This window comes from Lepidochelys kempii, chromosome 5 (genome assembly GCF_965140285.1).
Source record: "Lepidochelys kempii isolate rLepKem1 chromosome 5, rLepKem1.hap1, whole genome shotgun sequence".
NCBI lineage: Eukaryota > Metazoa > Chordata > Testudines > Cheloniidae > Lepidochelys > Lepidochelys kempii.
In genome coordinates, this window is record NC_136384.1 from 45,674,816 (window position 1) to 45,690,492 (window position 15,677).

Here is a 15,677-nt window from a genome sequence, read left to right on the forward strand (position 1 = left end):
TTAACTTTTGTGTGTATGTGATCTACATTTTGGTTCTTCCTTGTGACTAAAGGGTGGAGGCTTTTGTCAAAACAGAGCTTGCTTGAGGACAAGGCAGAAAGAAAATGGCAGGAAAAAGATTTAGTTAGCAAGTTTGTATAGGAGAGAATGAGGAAGAGAAAATACATTGGCTTAAAAATCACTGATGGGCAGTGATGTAAAGAGGTGTGCCTCCTTGACTTGACATTGGTGGTTGTAGTATGGAGCCTTGTGTTGTACGTCTGTGGTTGCAGAGGGGTAAAAGTACTGGGGAAAATTGTTAGGAATCAAGTAATTTAATCTGAGTAGATGCCTTACTGAAGGATGAGAAAATGCTACTTATAGTTATGTAATCAAGCAGTCCTTTTATTCTGGTATGTAGTCACAGTGCCTGTAAATGACATCCCACTAGAAAGGAATAAATGCTGAGATTTGTATAAGGGTGTAGTGATACGATAGAAGGAGACAAGCAGAAAGCTCGGTGAAAGAAAGACATCTGCTACATATAGGATTTTGTGTACAATATGTGGCCTACTGTTCGTCTCATTACAGAGCTTCTGTGCAATTTGTTGTTTACAGAAGGTCCTCCTGTACATACGCTGGATCCTAGAGCTGGTTTAAATGTTTATAATTGAACCATCTTTGTCCAAAAAAAGGCCTTTTTTCAAACTGGAAAATTTAAAATTTTTTAATATTCCATTTTTCTGTGTGTGTGTGTGTGTGTGTGTGTTTTTTTACAAAATTAGAAAATAAAAAATTTAGCTGCATTTTTTGGCTGGTTATTGCTGTTTTTGCCTTCTACCCACTTTTTCTTTTGCTCCTCCTCTTTAATAGCAAAATAGAATAAAAGAAAAACTGGGAGGGGAAGAAGGGTGGAAGATAGAGAAACGAGGGGAACAAAAATCAGAAAAATAAATTGGAAAATGAAAAATTTCATATTGGAAAATTTTGCTGCAAATTTTAATGACCAAAATATCATTCCATTATGAAACTAAGGGAACAAAAATGACAGCTTGACAGATATGTGGATGCAGAACTCTTTATGGGGTACCACAGTTATCTGTTATGCTGATGATGAGCATGATAAAGTGAAAAATGGCTTTTTCAAGCCTTAGATTTTGGGGTTTGGGCAGACATTTGTTAACATTACGCTCATCACTGGGTGATCTTTAGAGTATAATATATATTATATAGTGTGACAGGGTCAGGCCAGGTGGCTACAGGAGAGTGATAGAAGGTAGATATATTAGCCACAGACTAAGCAGCTCCCTTTTCCTTGAGTAAGATAATAGGCTGTTCCAGAACAATCAGGAAGTTGCTGGAACCAATTAAGGCAGGCTAATTAGGAAACCTGGAGCCAATTAAGAAGCTACTAGACTCAATTAGGACAGGCAGGCTAATCATGGCACCTGGTTTTAAAAAAGACCTCACTTAAGTCCTTTCCATCTCTAATTTCTATTATTTGTATTTAATAATTAACTCTCCATGTAGAAAGGGTTACATCAAAGTTCAGGTGGCAGAAATAGCCTGCAATTAAAGTTCAGCTGTAGTTAAAATGTAAGAATTAATGAAAGCAATAGTTAGATTACTAAAAAGGGGAATATAATGGGGTGTATTTAAGAAAGGGAACATTTTGGCTGAATATCAGGAAAACTTACAGAAAGTGAGATCTGTTAACATATGGAATCTCTTTGGGAGGGGGTGGAAACCCAAACTCCAGGGATTGTTAAAACTAGCCAAACATTAGTAAATGTACAGTCAGGAACAGTCCTGCAGTGGCTGGGGATCTAAATGTCTTTTCAAGCTCCAGATTCCATGATAACTACTTCACTTGGAAAGTGTCTATATGGGCTTTGATGTAGGGAGGAAGGGAAGCAGATGTAGGTATAATTCTTCTCACTGATTACTGTGTATTTCAGAAAAGCAAAGATTCAAGTGTCTTGGCAGCTGTTTCCAATTAGCTGATGACTTCTTTTGTAATCTGGTGGTGACTCTTTAATCGAGGAAAAGAGGAGTATGGGTTATACTTCTAGCATTCAAAATGTAAATATTTGGACAGAAGAAAAATTATTATGCAGAACACCAATGCAGTAAGAGGGTGTGGCATCCAAACAGAGTTAAAGTAAAGATAATTCTCTGTAGAAGACTCTCTTTTTAGTAAGGACAGGCCTCACAGAAACAACCATGAACTACAAAGTATAATCGTTTCCAGACCCTTAATACTCTAGTTTTTATTTATAAAATTCTACTCCATCCACGTCTGTCCTTTTTTCGTTGCGCTTTTGTTGTTTAGATTTAACAATAATAAAAATACCTTGCTCTTATATATCACTTTTCATTGGTAGATCTCAAAAGCACTTCAGTCTTGAGTGTATTTCTCGTCAGAACACTCTTGTGAGGCAGGGAAGTATTATTATCCCCATTTTACAGATGGGGAACTGAGGTACAGAGATGCTATGTAGCTCACCCAAGGTTACGTAGGAAGTTTGGGTCAGAGTAGTATGGAGCATAGAGCATTGTATGTATGTCTACTGGGAACTACCTGAGTTCTGAAAACATTTTTCTTTATTCTTCCAGTATCTTCAAAACTGGAGTAATTTGTTGTGTTTATACTAATAATTTGGATCTTAATGCAGTTGGTTAGACTCTTAAAAATTAGGGGAAAAGTGACTGGGGAACGATGGGTCTCATCAACACCCAGGAGAAGAAAATTCCAGCAGTTCTAAGATATTTTGTAAAAGGTCAGATTAACAACTAGTCACAGAAGTTTGACTCAGTGGAACAGGAGAACGAGCTGATTTTTCACTTAAAACAGCAAGAAAATTAAAAGATTTCACAATATGATACTAAGATGGGGCACCTTTAATATAAGTTTCTCAGAAAAGGCACTTCACAAAAAATATTTTGCATTTGGAGTACTCAGTTTCTTTGTGAAAATACCCTGTGTGTAAAAAGTCATATTAGTCGAGTATCTGAGAGGCAAAAAGATTAGACTGGCCACTGGAAAAAATTTAAATACATAAGTCTTTCTGATACCATGCAGCTCAGTTAGCTTGGCTTGCATAATGTGAAGAGTTAGGAATGGTTTCACTGTTTTGTACATTAATGACTTCACCAGTTTCAGTGTTTTTGAAAGTAGCTGCCTTTATTAGTTAGTGAATGTACAGTCTTTTTCTATTTAACATATTTATTAAACTGCCCTCGTACTGGATGTTAAATAAGGAATTTAAAGTGTTGACAGTCTTCTTGGCACACAATGCAACCTTTAACAGACCATAAAGTGAGATAAGGAAATAATTTAAATTAACTTCTCACCTTTTCTGCCTAAAAGTGAAATCTGACCTTAGAGTGCCATGTCTTTGTGTCAGGAGCTGTGTTTTCATTTGCAAAAAGATAGGGTTTTTAAGAAAGAACTTTCCCTCTCACTACTACTTATGCAATAGCAACACCATTCACATATGGAAATTTTATAGTTTGCACTTAATTTTTTAAAATCCCTGAATTTTATAATTTATAATAGGGATACAAATTTCCATGGTTTCTGTCTCTGTAGATTTATATCTATATTTTTGAGGGATGAGAGAAATTAGATTAAAAGAAAGATAATAGCTGGCAAGAAATGCATTGTAATATCAAGAGTTTAAACTGTTGTACAAATCGTCTCTAGGCATTAAATTAAATGGAAACATTTGTGTAATATCTCTTTATTTTATCTACAGTAACTAGAATAATTGCATTATTTTTTCTACTGAAGTTGTAACACTGATAGCTGTTTATTTTTATTATGAACCAGAGAGATGTGAATATTGCTGTACGCAGATTTGTATGACACCCAACTGCATCCAGTATTGTTATAATGTAACTTTCAGAAAACACCAAAAGCTATGGTTAATAGTGAGTTCAAAGGTCCATTATAACCCCTTTTCAGTTGTTCATAACATGCGCAAACAAATTCCTCTTGAGCTAAAATTTTCCATGCTCAGCTCTACAGGAGGAGAATTACTATTCAAGTTTCCATAAAATCCCTTCAAGTCATTTTTGGAGTTTTGAGATTTAAAAGAATGTTAAGCCCATTGCGGAGAAACTAAATGAAATCTTTAGTCATTCTTCATGGTTGAGGATGTGAGTGAGATTCCCAGCCTGAGCCATTCTTTTTAGGTGACAAATCTGAGGAACTGTCTCAGACTGAGGTGTCATTAGAGGATTTTTGGAACAAATTGATAAACCAAACAGTAATAAGTCAGCAGGACCAGATAGTATTCAGCCAAGAGTTCTGAAGGAACTCAAACGTGAAATTGCAGGACTACTAACTGTAGTCTGTAACCTATCATTTAAATCAGCTTCTGTACCAAATGACTGGAGGACAGCCAATTTTTAAAAAGGGCTCCAGAGGCGAACCCAGCAATTACAGGCCAGTAAGCCTGACTTCAGTAATGGGCAAACTGGTTGAAACTATAGTCAAGAAGAAAATTGTCAGACACATGGATGAACATAATTTGTTGGGGAAGAGTCATCACGCTTTTTGTAAAGGGAAATCATGCCTCACCAATCTACTAGAATTCTTTGAGGGGGTCAACAAGCATGTGGACAAGGGGGATCAAGTGAATTTAGATTTTCAGAAAGCCTTTGACAAGGTCCCTCACCAAAGGCTCTTAAGCAAAGTAAGCAGTCATGGGATAAGAAGGAAGGTTCTCTCATGGATCGGTAACTGGTTAAAAGATAGGAAACAAAGGGTAGGAATAAATGGTCAGTTCTCAGAATGGAGAGAGGTAAAGAGTGGTGTCCCCCAGGGATCTGTACTGGAAACAGTCCTATTCAACATATTCATAAATGATCTGGAAAAAGGGGTAAACACTGAGGTGGCAAAATTTGCAGATGATACAAAACTACTCAAGATAGTTAAGTCCCAGGAAGACTGTGAAGAGCTCCAAAAAGATCTCTCAAAACTGGGTGACTGGGCAACGAAATGGCAGACAAAATTCAGTGTTGACATTGGAAAACATAATCCCAACTATACGTATAAAACGATGGGGTCTAAATTAGCTGTTACCACTCAGGAAAGATCTTTGAGTCATTGTGGATAGTTCTCTGAAAACATCCACTCAATGTGCAGTGGCAGTCAAAAAAGCGAATAGAATGCTGGGAATAATTAAGAAAGGGATAGATAATAGGACAGAAAATATCTTGTTGCCTCTATATAAATCCATGATACGCCCACATCTTGAATACTGCGTGCGGATGTGGTCGCCCCATCTTAAAAAGAATATATTGGACTTGGAAAAGATTCAGAAAAGGGTAACAAAAACTATTAGGGATATGGAATGGCTGCCATATGAGGAGAGATTAATAAAACTGGGACTTTTCAGCTTCGAAAAGAGATGAATAAGGGGGGATATGATAGAGGTTTATAAAATCAAGACTGGTGTGGAGAAAATAGACAAGGATGTGTTGTTTACTCCTTCTCATAACACAAGAACTAGGGGCCACCAAATGAAATTAATAGGCAGCAGGTTTAAAACAAACAAAAGGAACTATTTTTTCACACATTGCACAGTCAACCTGTGGAACTCCTTGCCAGAGGATGCTGTGAAGGCCAAAACTATAACATGGTTCAAACAAGAACTAGATAAGTTTATGAAGGATAGGTCCATCAATCACTATTAGCCAGGATGGGCAGAGATGGTGTCCCTAGCCTCTGTTTGCCAGAAGCTGGGAATGGGCAACAGGGGTGGATCACTTGATGAATACCTGTTCTGTTCATTCCCTCTGGGGCTCCTGGCATTGACCGCTGTCGGAAGACAGGATACTGGGCTAGATGGACCTGTGGTCTGACCCAGTATGGCCATTCTTATGTTCACCTAATCAGAAATGTTGTACACAAATAACTCAACAATTCCTGGATGAATTAGGATGAAACATGGCTTGTTTTGTAGATCGTATTGAGATGTTGGGTACAAGCTCTGTTTGATATGTGGACCAGTAGTTTTTGAGATAGCAGCATTCTGTTTTTTCCACATCTGTGCTGTACAGTTAGCTTTTGGTTACGTTTCACAATATGAAACTTAGAATGTTGCAGACAGAGAATGAGTCCAATTCCAGCTTTATAATTGTTTTGCTGTTCAAAATGCAGAAAGTTTGGAAACAGTGAAGCTTAACTTGCAAGAACTTAGCAAGAAAGGCAAACTCTACAAACACTTTCAGGAAGTCCACAAAGAAAATCCTCTTTCTCCTGCTATCATCCCCAAAAGGCCTCATTGCCTAGAGCAGAGGTCCCAAAAGTGTGGGTGTTCAGGGGGGTGCACAGCATGGCCTAGGCCAGCCCCTCTGCGAGGTGGGGGGAGAGCACCACCCAGCCCCGCTTTGCCCACAGACCAGCTCCAACCCCACCTGCAACTCTATTCCACCCCCAGAGCAGCTCCACCCTCAGCTTCGCTCTTCCCGCTCCTTGGCCCCCAGACCAGGTCTGGCCCCAGCTGCTGCTCTGCTCCGCACCCAGATCAGCCCAACCACAGCCCAGCTCTGGCCCCAGTTTCAGCTCCACTCTGCCCACTGCTCTGCCCCCAGACCAGCTCTTCCTCTAGCCTAAGCTCATCCCTCATCCTCAGTTCCTTCAGTCTAAGCTCCTCTGCTGAGGAAGCTGTGGCTGTGTGGTAATGGAGGGGGCGCAGACAGATTCCATTACTGGCAAAGGGGGGGCGGGTGCAACAGGAAAAGTTTGTCCACCAGTGACCTAGAAGAATGAGGAGAGGGCTATTAAGCAGAAGATCCTAAATTATGTTCCCGCTTCTTCCACTGTTGCCCTTAACACTCAACACACTAGTCCATATACCTCATTACAGACATTAATTGTCACCATATCTGACAAGGAGGCAAATATCTGTGTCTCTCTTTTCTATGTGGGGTGATGTCATAGGGCTAGAGGCCCTTCAGAAAGCATCAGGGCCTTTCTGTTCCTTGATGACCTTGTGGGGAATACCTGGAAGCAGTCAGGTACTGTACTCCAAGTGGTCCCTCTTTAGCTAATTAGAAGTGAAGCAGCTGAGTTAGAGACTGCTAGAACAGTATAAAGAGGAAGTTACCCAGGGGAGTGGGGACACTCTCTCTAGAGAAGCTCTGCAGCTAGAAGAACCAACAGGAGATGGAATAGGTCTCTGTGGGTCAATGAGGGCTTAGAGTTGACAATAGAAGTCCCAAGAGAACTATCAGAGTTCGTGGGGAAGGGACACAGTGGGGAGCTCCTTTTACTAAGCTCCAGGAAGAGAGCTGGTGTCTGTCTGCCTCTAGACTAGATACATAGATTCTAAGGCCAAAAGGGACAATTGTGATCAGCTAGTCTGACTTCCTGCATAGCACAGGCCATAGAACTCCACCAAAATAATTCCTAGCACATATCTTAATTTAAAAATTGTCAGTGATGGAGAATCTACCATGACCCTTGGTAAATTGTTCCAGTGGTTAATTACTCTCATTGTTAAAAATGTCTGCTTTATTTCCCACCTGAATTTGTCTATCTTAAACTTCCAGCAGTTGGATCATGTTATACCGTTCTTGGCTAGATTGAAGAGCCCACTATTAAATAATTGTTTCCCAGGTAGGTACTTACAGACTGTACTCAAATACCCCCCTGAATCTTCTCTTAGTTAAGCTAAATAGATTGAGCTCCTATAAGGCATATTTTTCGTTTAGGTTTCAGAGAAGCAGCCGTGTTAGTCTGTATTCACAAAAAGAAAAGGAGTACTTTTGGCACCTTAGAGACTAACAAATTTGTTAGTCTCTAAGGTGCCACAAGTACTCCTTTTCATTTTTCTTTTAATCATTCTCGTGGCTCTTGCAGCTATTGTAGACTGGAAGAACCAACAGGAGGTGGAATATGCATTTTGGCCAGCTAGGCAGTGAGATCCATTTAGCACTCTTGGATTTAAATAAATTTGCCTCTTTGTTTCTGACTTTAAGACATTATTCTCCAGATGTTCTGTTTATTCCACAATAAAGAAAAAATTTAGAGTGAGTTAGGATTGAAAAGTAATTGCAAAATTGATTTTGGAGAATTTACCTAGAGTTTAATGGGAAACAATTTAAATGAATGTTATAAATTTCATTTTGAATAACATACAGAGGCCAATAGAAATGTTTAGTGTTAGAGATGAGTGATTAGTGTAAGATTAATCCTTTTTTCTGAGAACTGTCAGCATTGCAAACATTTGGGCATTTTAGTAATATTTAGCTGTTACCTAAATCCTTTCATCTGTCTCTTCTGAGTGGTGTCTTCCAGGTCTGTTATCTGATAACCAAAATACTTTAATCAGCATCAGCCTAGAGAAGAGGCTATTTTTAAATACCAATTACCTAATCTTCCTTCTATTTTGTTTACTGTAAATTTAGACTACATATCTTTAAGAAAGCAGTAGTTAGTAGAAAAAGGAAAATAGCTCATCTTTTCATATGATGTAAGCTTGAAGTACTTTAATTATTAAATAGTAAAAATTACAATGAAATTCTAAATTGCTGACTTCTAAATACATACTTTGCTCTGTTTTTAAACTGTAATATGTAATGTATTATAGCCTAGGATTGACACACTCAATCCAACTTGCTGTGATAAAGGCATTGTTTCTATTATATAATACTATAGACGTGCATGGTGTTTTACAAACCAGAAGAAGATGGAGTCTATGCCCTGATCTATTGAATCCTGCAGACCCTCTTGGCATCATGGAGTCAAATTTTGCTAAGTAAGGTCCACCTCGACAAAGTCCTTTTCAGGACTGGGGTCTATTGTCCTGATGCGGGGAAAGAACTCCACCCATGGGAACCTCCTTGCATGATCAGTCTCTTTGGTAGGATGAGAAAAACAGGATGAGGCAAAGTGAGTTGTTGGCAGTTGAGGGTTTAAATAAAGACTATGACTATGCGGGAGTGAGTGTTGATGCATGCTGTCACTCAAAGGTTGAGATTTTTAAACATGTTGCATGTGTTACTATAATTTATAATCCTCAAGTCCCATTGAAGAAGTTTTGAAAAGGGATTTAATGAATGATGGAGTCATGGCGGATTAGGATAGGAAGGGTTGCAGCCAAAAAGGATCTGAGTCTGGCATGAGAAAAGACCAGGTAACCTAAGAGTTTTTCACTTGTGCTTTCCTAGGTGGTCAATAGTTCCAGGCCCCTGTAGAGTCATACCTTGCACTTAAACAACATTTGTTTCATAGAATGATCTCAGAGCATGTTATGAACAACTAATATACACCCATTTGAGATGGCTAGCAGTGTATTCTATAAATGAACACATTCATGCATAGGAGGTAAGCGAGTTGACCAAGATAACACAGAACCTGATCCAAAGCCCCACTGAAGTCAGTGGGCTGTAGATCAAGTCCATAGTGAATCAGTGTCACAGTGGGGATTGAATGCCTCACTACTGCTCTAGACCAGTGGTTCTCAACCTTTCCAGACTACTGTACCCCTTTCAGGAGTCTGATTTGTCTTGCGTACCCCCAGGTTTCAGCTCACTTGAAAACTACTTGCTTACAAAATCAGACATAGAAATACAAAAGTGTCACAGCACACTATTACTGAAATGTTGCTTACTTTCTCATTTTGTCTGTATGAAATTTTAGTTTGTACTGACTTTGCTAGTGCTTTTTATGTAGCCTGTTGTAAAACTAGGCAACTATCTAGATCATTGATGTACCCCTTGGAAGACTTCTGTGTATCCCCAGGTGTACACGTACCACTGGTTGAGAACCACTGCTCTAGAAACTAGACTGCTGTCTCTCTGGCCAGCTAACCTTAGCCAAGACAGCATCCTGTCACTTAAAATAGAAGCACCTCAACACAAGGTAAGTCTGATGCTGTAGCATATTTATGGTTAAATTAACAAAATAAAAACCTCTGAGACATTTTAAACTTAGTGCAGCTTTGGGGGAATATTCCTTACTTTTTGAATGTTTTTCTTTTATTTTGAGGCATTCTTTAGAATACAGAAATTGAGGGGGAAAAAGTAAATGTAGGAAAATAACAGTAAATTTCTGAACTGTATGGTACTCTCCAGTGTCATGAATACAAATAAAAATGTAACAGTAATTGGAGAGACAAACTTGTACAGATATTGTATTTTTTCATTTTCATATATATATAAAGTGGATGTCACATTAGTAAGAGTTAATGTGACAGGGCTGCAAAACCAGAGGAACAAAAATAATTGTGAAGACTGAGTAAAACTTTACTTCATTTAAGACAAATACAAAATGGGTGTAATATACACAATAGGCTGCAGTCCATTGTAGGTAAAATTTTGCATGCAAGTCTATGTTAGAGGACACTTCAGTAATTTAGTGCTATTCAAGTGAAAAGTTAAATGATTTAAATGACACTTGAGTTCCTAATCCTGCGAGTGATATTTCACTTTTCAGTAGCCCTGTCAAAGTCTTCAGTATAAATCCTTATTTCCAGGGGTTAGAAGCAGCTGACCCTGTGATAAAGTTCAAGGGATTTTGGTTAAATACTACTTTTGTATGGAGATACTAGATTAGCTTTAGATACGCCAAAATTTTTCATTTCTAAGGTTTTGACGTGACATAAGTGTATAATATCCACCAGTTCATACTGCTGACAGTTATCTCACACTAAACCACTAAATATTGTATGTGCATATATACCACATATGTATATGTAAAATGTGTGTCTATTTTATATACATATCAAGCACAAAAAAATTAAGATTGCCAAGTCAAGCAGTCAAAAATTAGGAAGTGCCAGAAATAAGGATTAATGGTACATGGATTCACCTTTGTTTTTCATCATGTTCTTAAACTAGACATTAAGAATGTTGACTATATTGGAGGGCGTGACATTGGATGATCAGGGATAAGGTCCTTAGATTATGTAGGTGACATTGTGCAGCTGGCAGACACATTTGAATTAATTCAAATATTCTTCACTACCTTAGAAAATTTGTGTAGTCGACTTGCACTTACAATAAATGCCAAGAAGATGAAGTGATTGCATCTTGGAAAAGGGGCAATAGATAGTGTTGAAACGTAGCAGTGGTAAAGTTGAAGAATAAGTAGAATATTATGTGTACATAGGAAACTTGATCAGTGCTGACAGTTCCATCAAGGATGAAGTTAACAGGAGATATGCCTTAGCCACAAGTGCTGGATTGAAATTGATGAAATTATGGTCTGATAAAAACATTGTACAAAATGAAAATTTATCAAACCAGTGTGCTAACAGTATTTCTCTGTGGTGTGGAAGCATTGCCTTAAATCAGACGTATCAGATGACTGGAGGCAGTAAAGATGAGGGTTGTTCAAAAGATGGCAGGTGTAAAGTGGAATGATTTTAACACAAATGAAGGAGTTAAGAGAGCAGGATATGAAATCAGCGTATGGGATTGGCTGCAATTAAAATTAGGATGGTGTGGACACTGTAGCAGACAAACAGATGATAAATAACACAAGCACATCCAAACTCAGTCAACACTTGCACATCCAAACTCAGTCTAGCCTAGAGGCTAATGACCGACTGGATGGTGAGACATTGTACACAGGGACATGACCAGACTCAGTTTAATGAAGGGACAAGTTATGGACAAGAAAGAGTGGCAATGCTATACTGCTCCCTGAGTCTGGAAATATGCTCTGAGATGAAAAGAGGAAGAATTAAGGATGCCTGTGCACATTTAATTCATCCCACTTGTGCATATGCATTATGATGCAGTCTTTAATCACATGGCCAGATACTATTTTTTCTATTGGACCCCAGCCTCATTTATTGCATGGGATAGATGGTACTCAGTTAGTGAGCAGCTATTCAATATTTTGTTTTATTGTTATTGAACAGTGTGTGGCCTTAGGCCTTATTTATTGCAAACTATTGAAACCTTGTTCTGAATACAGTATTCTTAATTTCCTCCTGGGCTTTTCTGTGGTGCTTATCACAATAGTATCAGAGTGTTTCTCACACATTAATTAATTTTCACAACATCACTGTGAAGTGAGGGAGTGATATTATCCCCATTTTACAGGTGGAAAGCTGAGGCACAGAGATTAAGGTAAAAAATGTCCACTGATTTTGGTTGCCCAGTTTGAAATTCCTAGGATCTGATTTTTCAGAATACTTCGCATTACATAACACTTTATATATTCAAGCACTGCTCCCATTGACTTCAGTTGCATCTGTATGTGCTGAGCACTTCTGCAAATCAGATCCTATGGTCTCAAGTTTGGCACGCAGAAAACGAGGAGCACACAATCACTAATCACATGTGAAAAGTTTGGCTTATACGATTTGCTTAATATCATGTAGGAACTCTGTGCCAGAAGAAGGGCTAGAATTCAGTTCTCCAGGGCAAGCATTCAGCTGTCTTATCCATGAGACCATCCTATCTCTTCCTGAACCCCAGCCTTATTCACTACACGCCTTCCCATTTCTGCAACAAATGAGATAGCAATACATCAGACAACAGCTTCTGGAGAGCAGGTGCATCCTGTGTACTGAATGAGGCAGATGTCAAATAATTATATGATCATCATGTAATTAAAGACTGTATCATAATGCATACTCCTAAGGGAAATTGAATTAAGGTTGCACGTACAACCTTAATTCTGGCATTTCTTGTCTTTTGAGTGCTTGACTTTGCAACCAGTCATAGTTTCTCCCTTCCTCCTCCTCTAATTGCAGTCTCACCAGGCTCCTCATTCCTATCTACTCCTTTCTTCCCTCCCTTCCCCACTGGACTGGCTTTTGTCCCCTCTGCATTTGAATCAGACACCTTCCTCTTCCACACTGCCTGAGGTTGGGCGTGGGAGGGTAGAGGGAGAGCACCTGCTCCCTGCTACAAGTTCCAATCCCCAGCCCTACCCTATAGCAGCTGGAGGAGCAATTACAGAAAAAGTTTGCTTTGCTCCATGTCCCTCCTAGGTTGGCACATGACCACCTGCTCTGTTGAGATGGCACATGTGTTGTCTGTTCAGTATTATGAGCTGAGATGTGTTGGTGCATGTTCAGTGAGGGTGGAATTGTCAGATTTTAGCTGCTAAATTCTACGATTTTTTTTCTAGCATCTTATAACATGGGCAAATTTGGGCAGATTTTTACAGGAACATCAAAAGGCAAATCCCTGACATAAAGGCTACCCTCCTGTCAAATTTCAAGAGCTTGCTCCAAAGTATGGGTGTCCTAGAGCTTTTCTGAAAAAAGATTTCTTTTAACATTGCAAAACACTATATTTTCCTCTAGTCTTGTTCTCGGAAATAGTTCAGCTGTTTTGGCTGAACTAAAAAAAAAAGTCTGAGGCAGACACTTGGCATGGAAAATTTCAGCCCAAGTGGTTAGTTAGCAACTGAAAATATGGTCTGACATGAGAAGTTTCAGGATACATCAATAATAGGCATTGCTACCAGCCCCATCTATAATGCAGTATACTTTGAGGTGGACGTAATGCAGTACATGCTGCAGCTGAAAGCTGAATTCAAGCTTCCATTCTCTCTCCTTCCAAACTCATAATTTTCTCAAACAAATTCATATGGTGATGACAGGTCGTAACTTGGTCATAGCACAAAGTTGATTTTGATTTTTATTTTTTTTGGGGTTAATTTATGTATTGCATTGTTTGTTACTGGAGAGTGAGAAGGTGCACTGTCATCAGAAATTCTGTGCCAAGATAACTAAAAGCCTGAAACAGTACTTCTGGACCATTCTGGGAATGACTTCCTCAGCTGAGGGTAACTGGAAAAAGCCCAAGGTTTCTTGTTTGCCTTGAGGTAACCAGTTACCACTGAAGCCATGAGAGGGCACTCTGTGCAGGCACACAAGCTGCCCTGTTCATGTTATTTAAGTTTGGTTTGTTCTTTATTATTTGTTTTGTAGTTTAGAGAACGTTAGACTACATGAAGGGAATGTGGCTAGAAACTTGACTGGTTTGTTGTGTTGATTGCACCAGAGAAAAAGCTCTTCAAATAATTGTGAAGCCCCTCCTGATTTTCAGTCCAGCTACATTGACTCTAGCACAGCCACAACTTGTTTTGTAGATCTCATGAAGACTTAAAATTGAGCCAACTTTCCTACGAAGCTCTTATGTGCTCCTGGATTGCAATCTTTGCCATTTAAAGGAATCTACCATGTTAGTTAAAGACAACCTTTGTCAACAATGAGTCAATTTCCTAGTGGATATGGGGCTTGAGGGACTATTACAATATAGTACATTATTCTTCTAACTGTTCATAACTCTTCCATTTATAATTGTTTCCATCTTGAGGGAATCTGCCTAACTATCCTTTATTTTGTCTTTAGTCTATTTCTTTAATATTTTCTGTTGAGTTGTATCTTGGAGATGGTTCTAAAGAGAACTCTTAAAGACCTTTGACTGCATCATCTTTAAAGGTATATACTTTATATACCAGATTTCAGAGAGGGGATATTTAAAGGGCACAGCACACTAATTGACATTGCTCCACTAAGACAAAGCCAAAAGCTAATCTGTCACATTTAGGGAAATCATTGTCTCAGTTCAAGGTACCCAGACGTCTTGTCTGCTAGCATCATAGCCTCTGTGTACAGGTCTGGGAAAATCAGAAATCTTATGGGAACCTGTCTTGAATAATTTGAGACCGAAAAACAAAAACTATCATCCACATTTTTAGACTGTTTTAAGTCTCTGAGCTTTTTGAAATTCACCCCTCACAGGAGGTAGGTTGTTTGCATAAAAAGTCAGTCAGTTTGTTAGAAATTGTATTCCAACCTTATCTGCTTTTTTTCATGTTATGAAAAGAAGCTGTTTCCCAGCATTTTCGTTATACATATATAATGTATATAATGCACTTGTATGAATTTTTAAAAGGCCACTCATCATTTTAAGAGTTTTTTCAGATGATTGCTAATCAGAGTCTAGCTTCCTGAATACCAGACAAACGGAGTGAAAACATAGTAACTGAGTCATTTTGTTGTTTCGTTTCCAAGACACATTTGTAGAAGCATATTAATCCTCAGAAGAAGCCTGTAGTCCTGCGAAAGGAATGATTTACTCAGATCAAATAATGAAGTAATCCTTATGGGAATGATGACTTGACAAAATTTTGGCTTTGGGGTTAGAATTTTTTTCAAATTGTACTAGGCATTTCTAAAACTACTAAGAAATCTTTCTGTTCAAGAAAATAACTACACAGAATTAAAAGATGTATAGTTAAAAATACCAAATTTCTAAGTTTCCACGGTAATTTCTTATATGAGAGAACTAGTCATAGGAATTTAGACCGTGGTCCTGTAATTAGATCCATGTTGGTACAGGGTACATGTAGATCAAGTTGAAGGATCATGGTCAAAGTTTGTAGTAGTTTTGCAGCTTAAAACTCAGTTTTATTTTGCAAGAGTCTTACTGTGAGTTAAATTGTTTAACTGTCAGTGGAAGTTACAATAGAACATAACTTAGTGCTTTCTTAAAAAAGCGATTGCTGCTTGGATTTGATATTAGGATCAAACAGAGTTGAATTTCTTGTTTTTCTTTCTGAAATAATAAATGATTTCTTCTTTATTTTCTCTCTGTCTTGTTCTTTCTTGTGTTTTTGTGACTGCATGCGTAACAGCTTATCAGAATCAGAATATCTCTAGTTTCCACAGGAGCACTGTGTGTGAGTATGACTTTGTCCTAACGAGATTAAA

General features: G+C 38.4%; 1 protein-coding gene across 2 annotated transcripts in view; it reads left to right on the plus strand.

The window, feature by feature from the left end:
* Positions 1-15,677, plus strand: part of LHFPL2 (LHFPL tetraspan subfamily member 2) — a 188,897-nt gene that overhangs the window by 120,168 nt on the left and 53,052 nt on the right. The window lies entirely within an intron of this gene.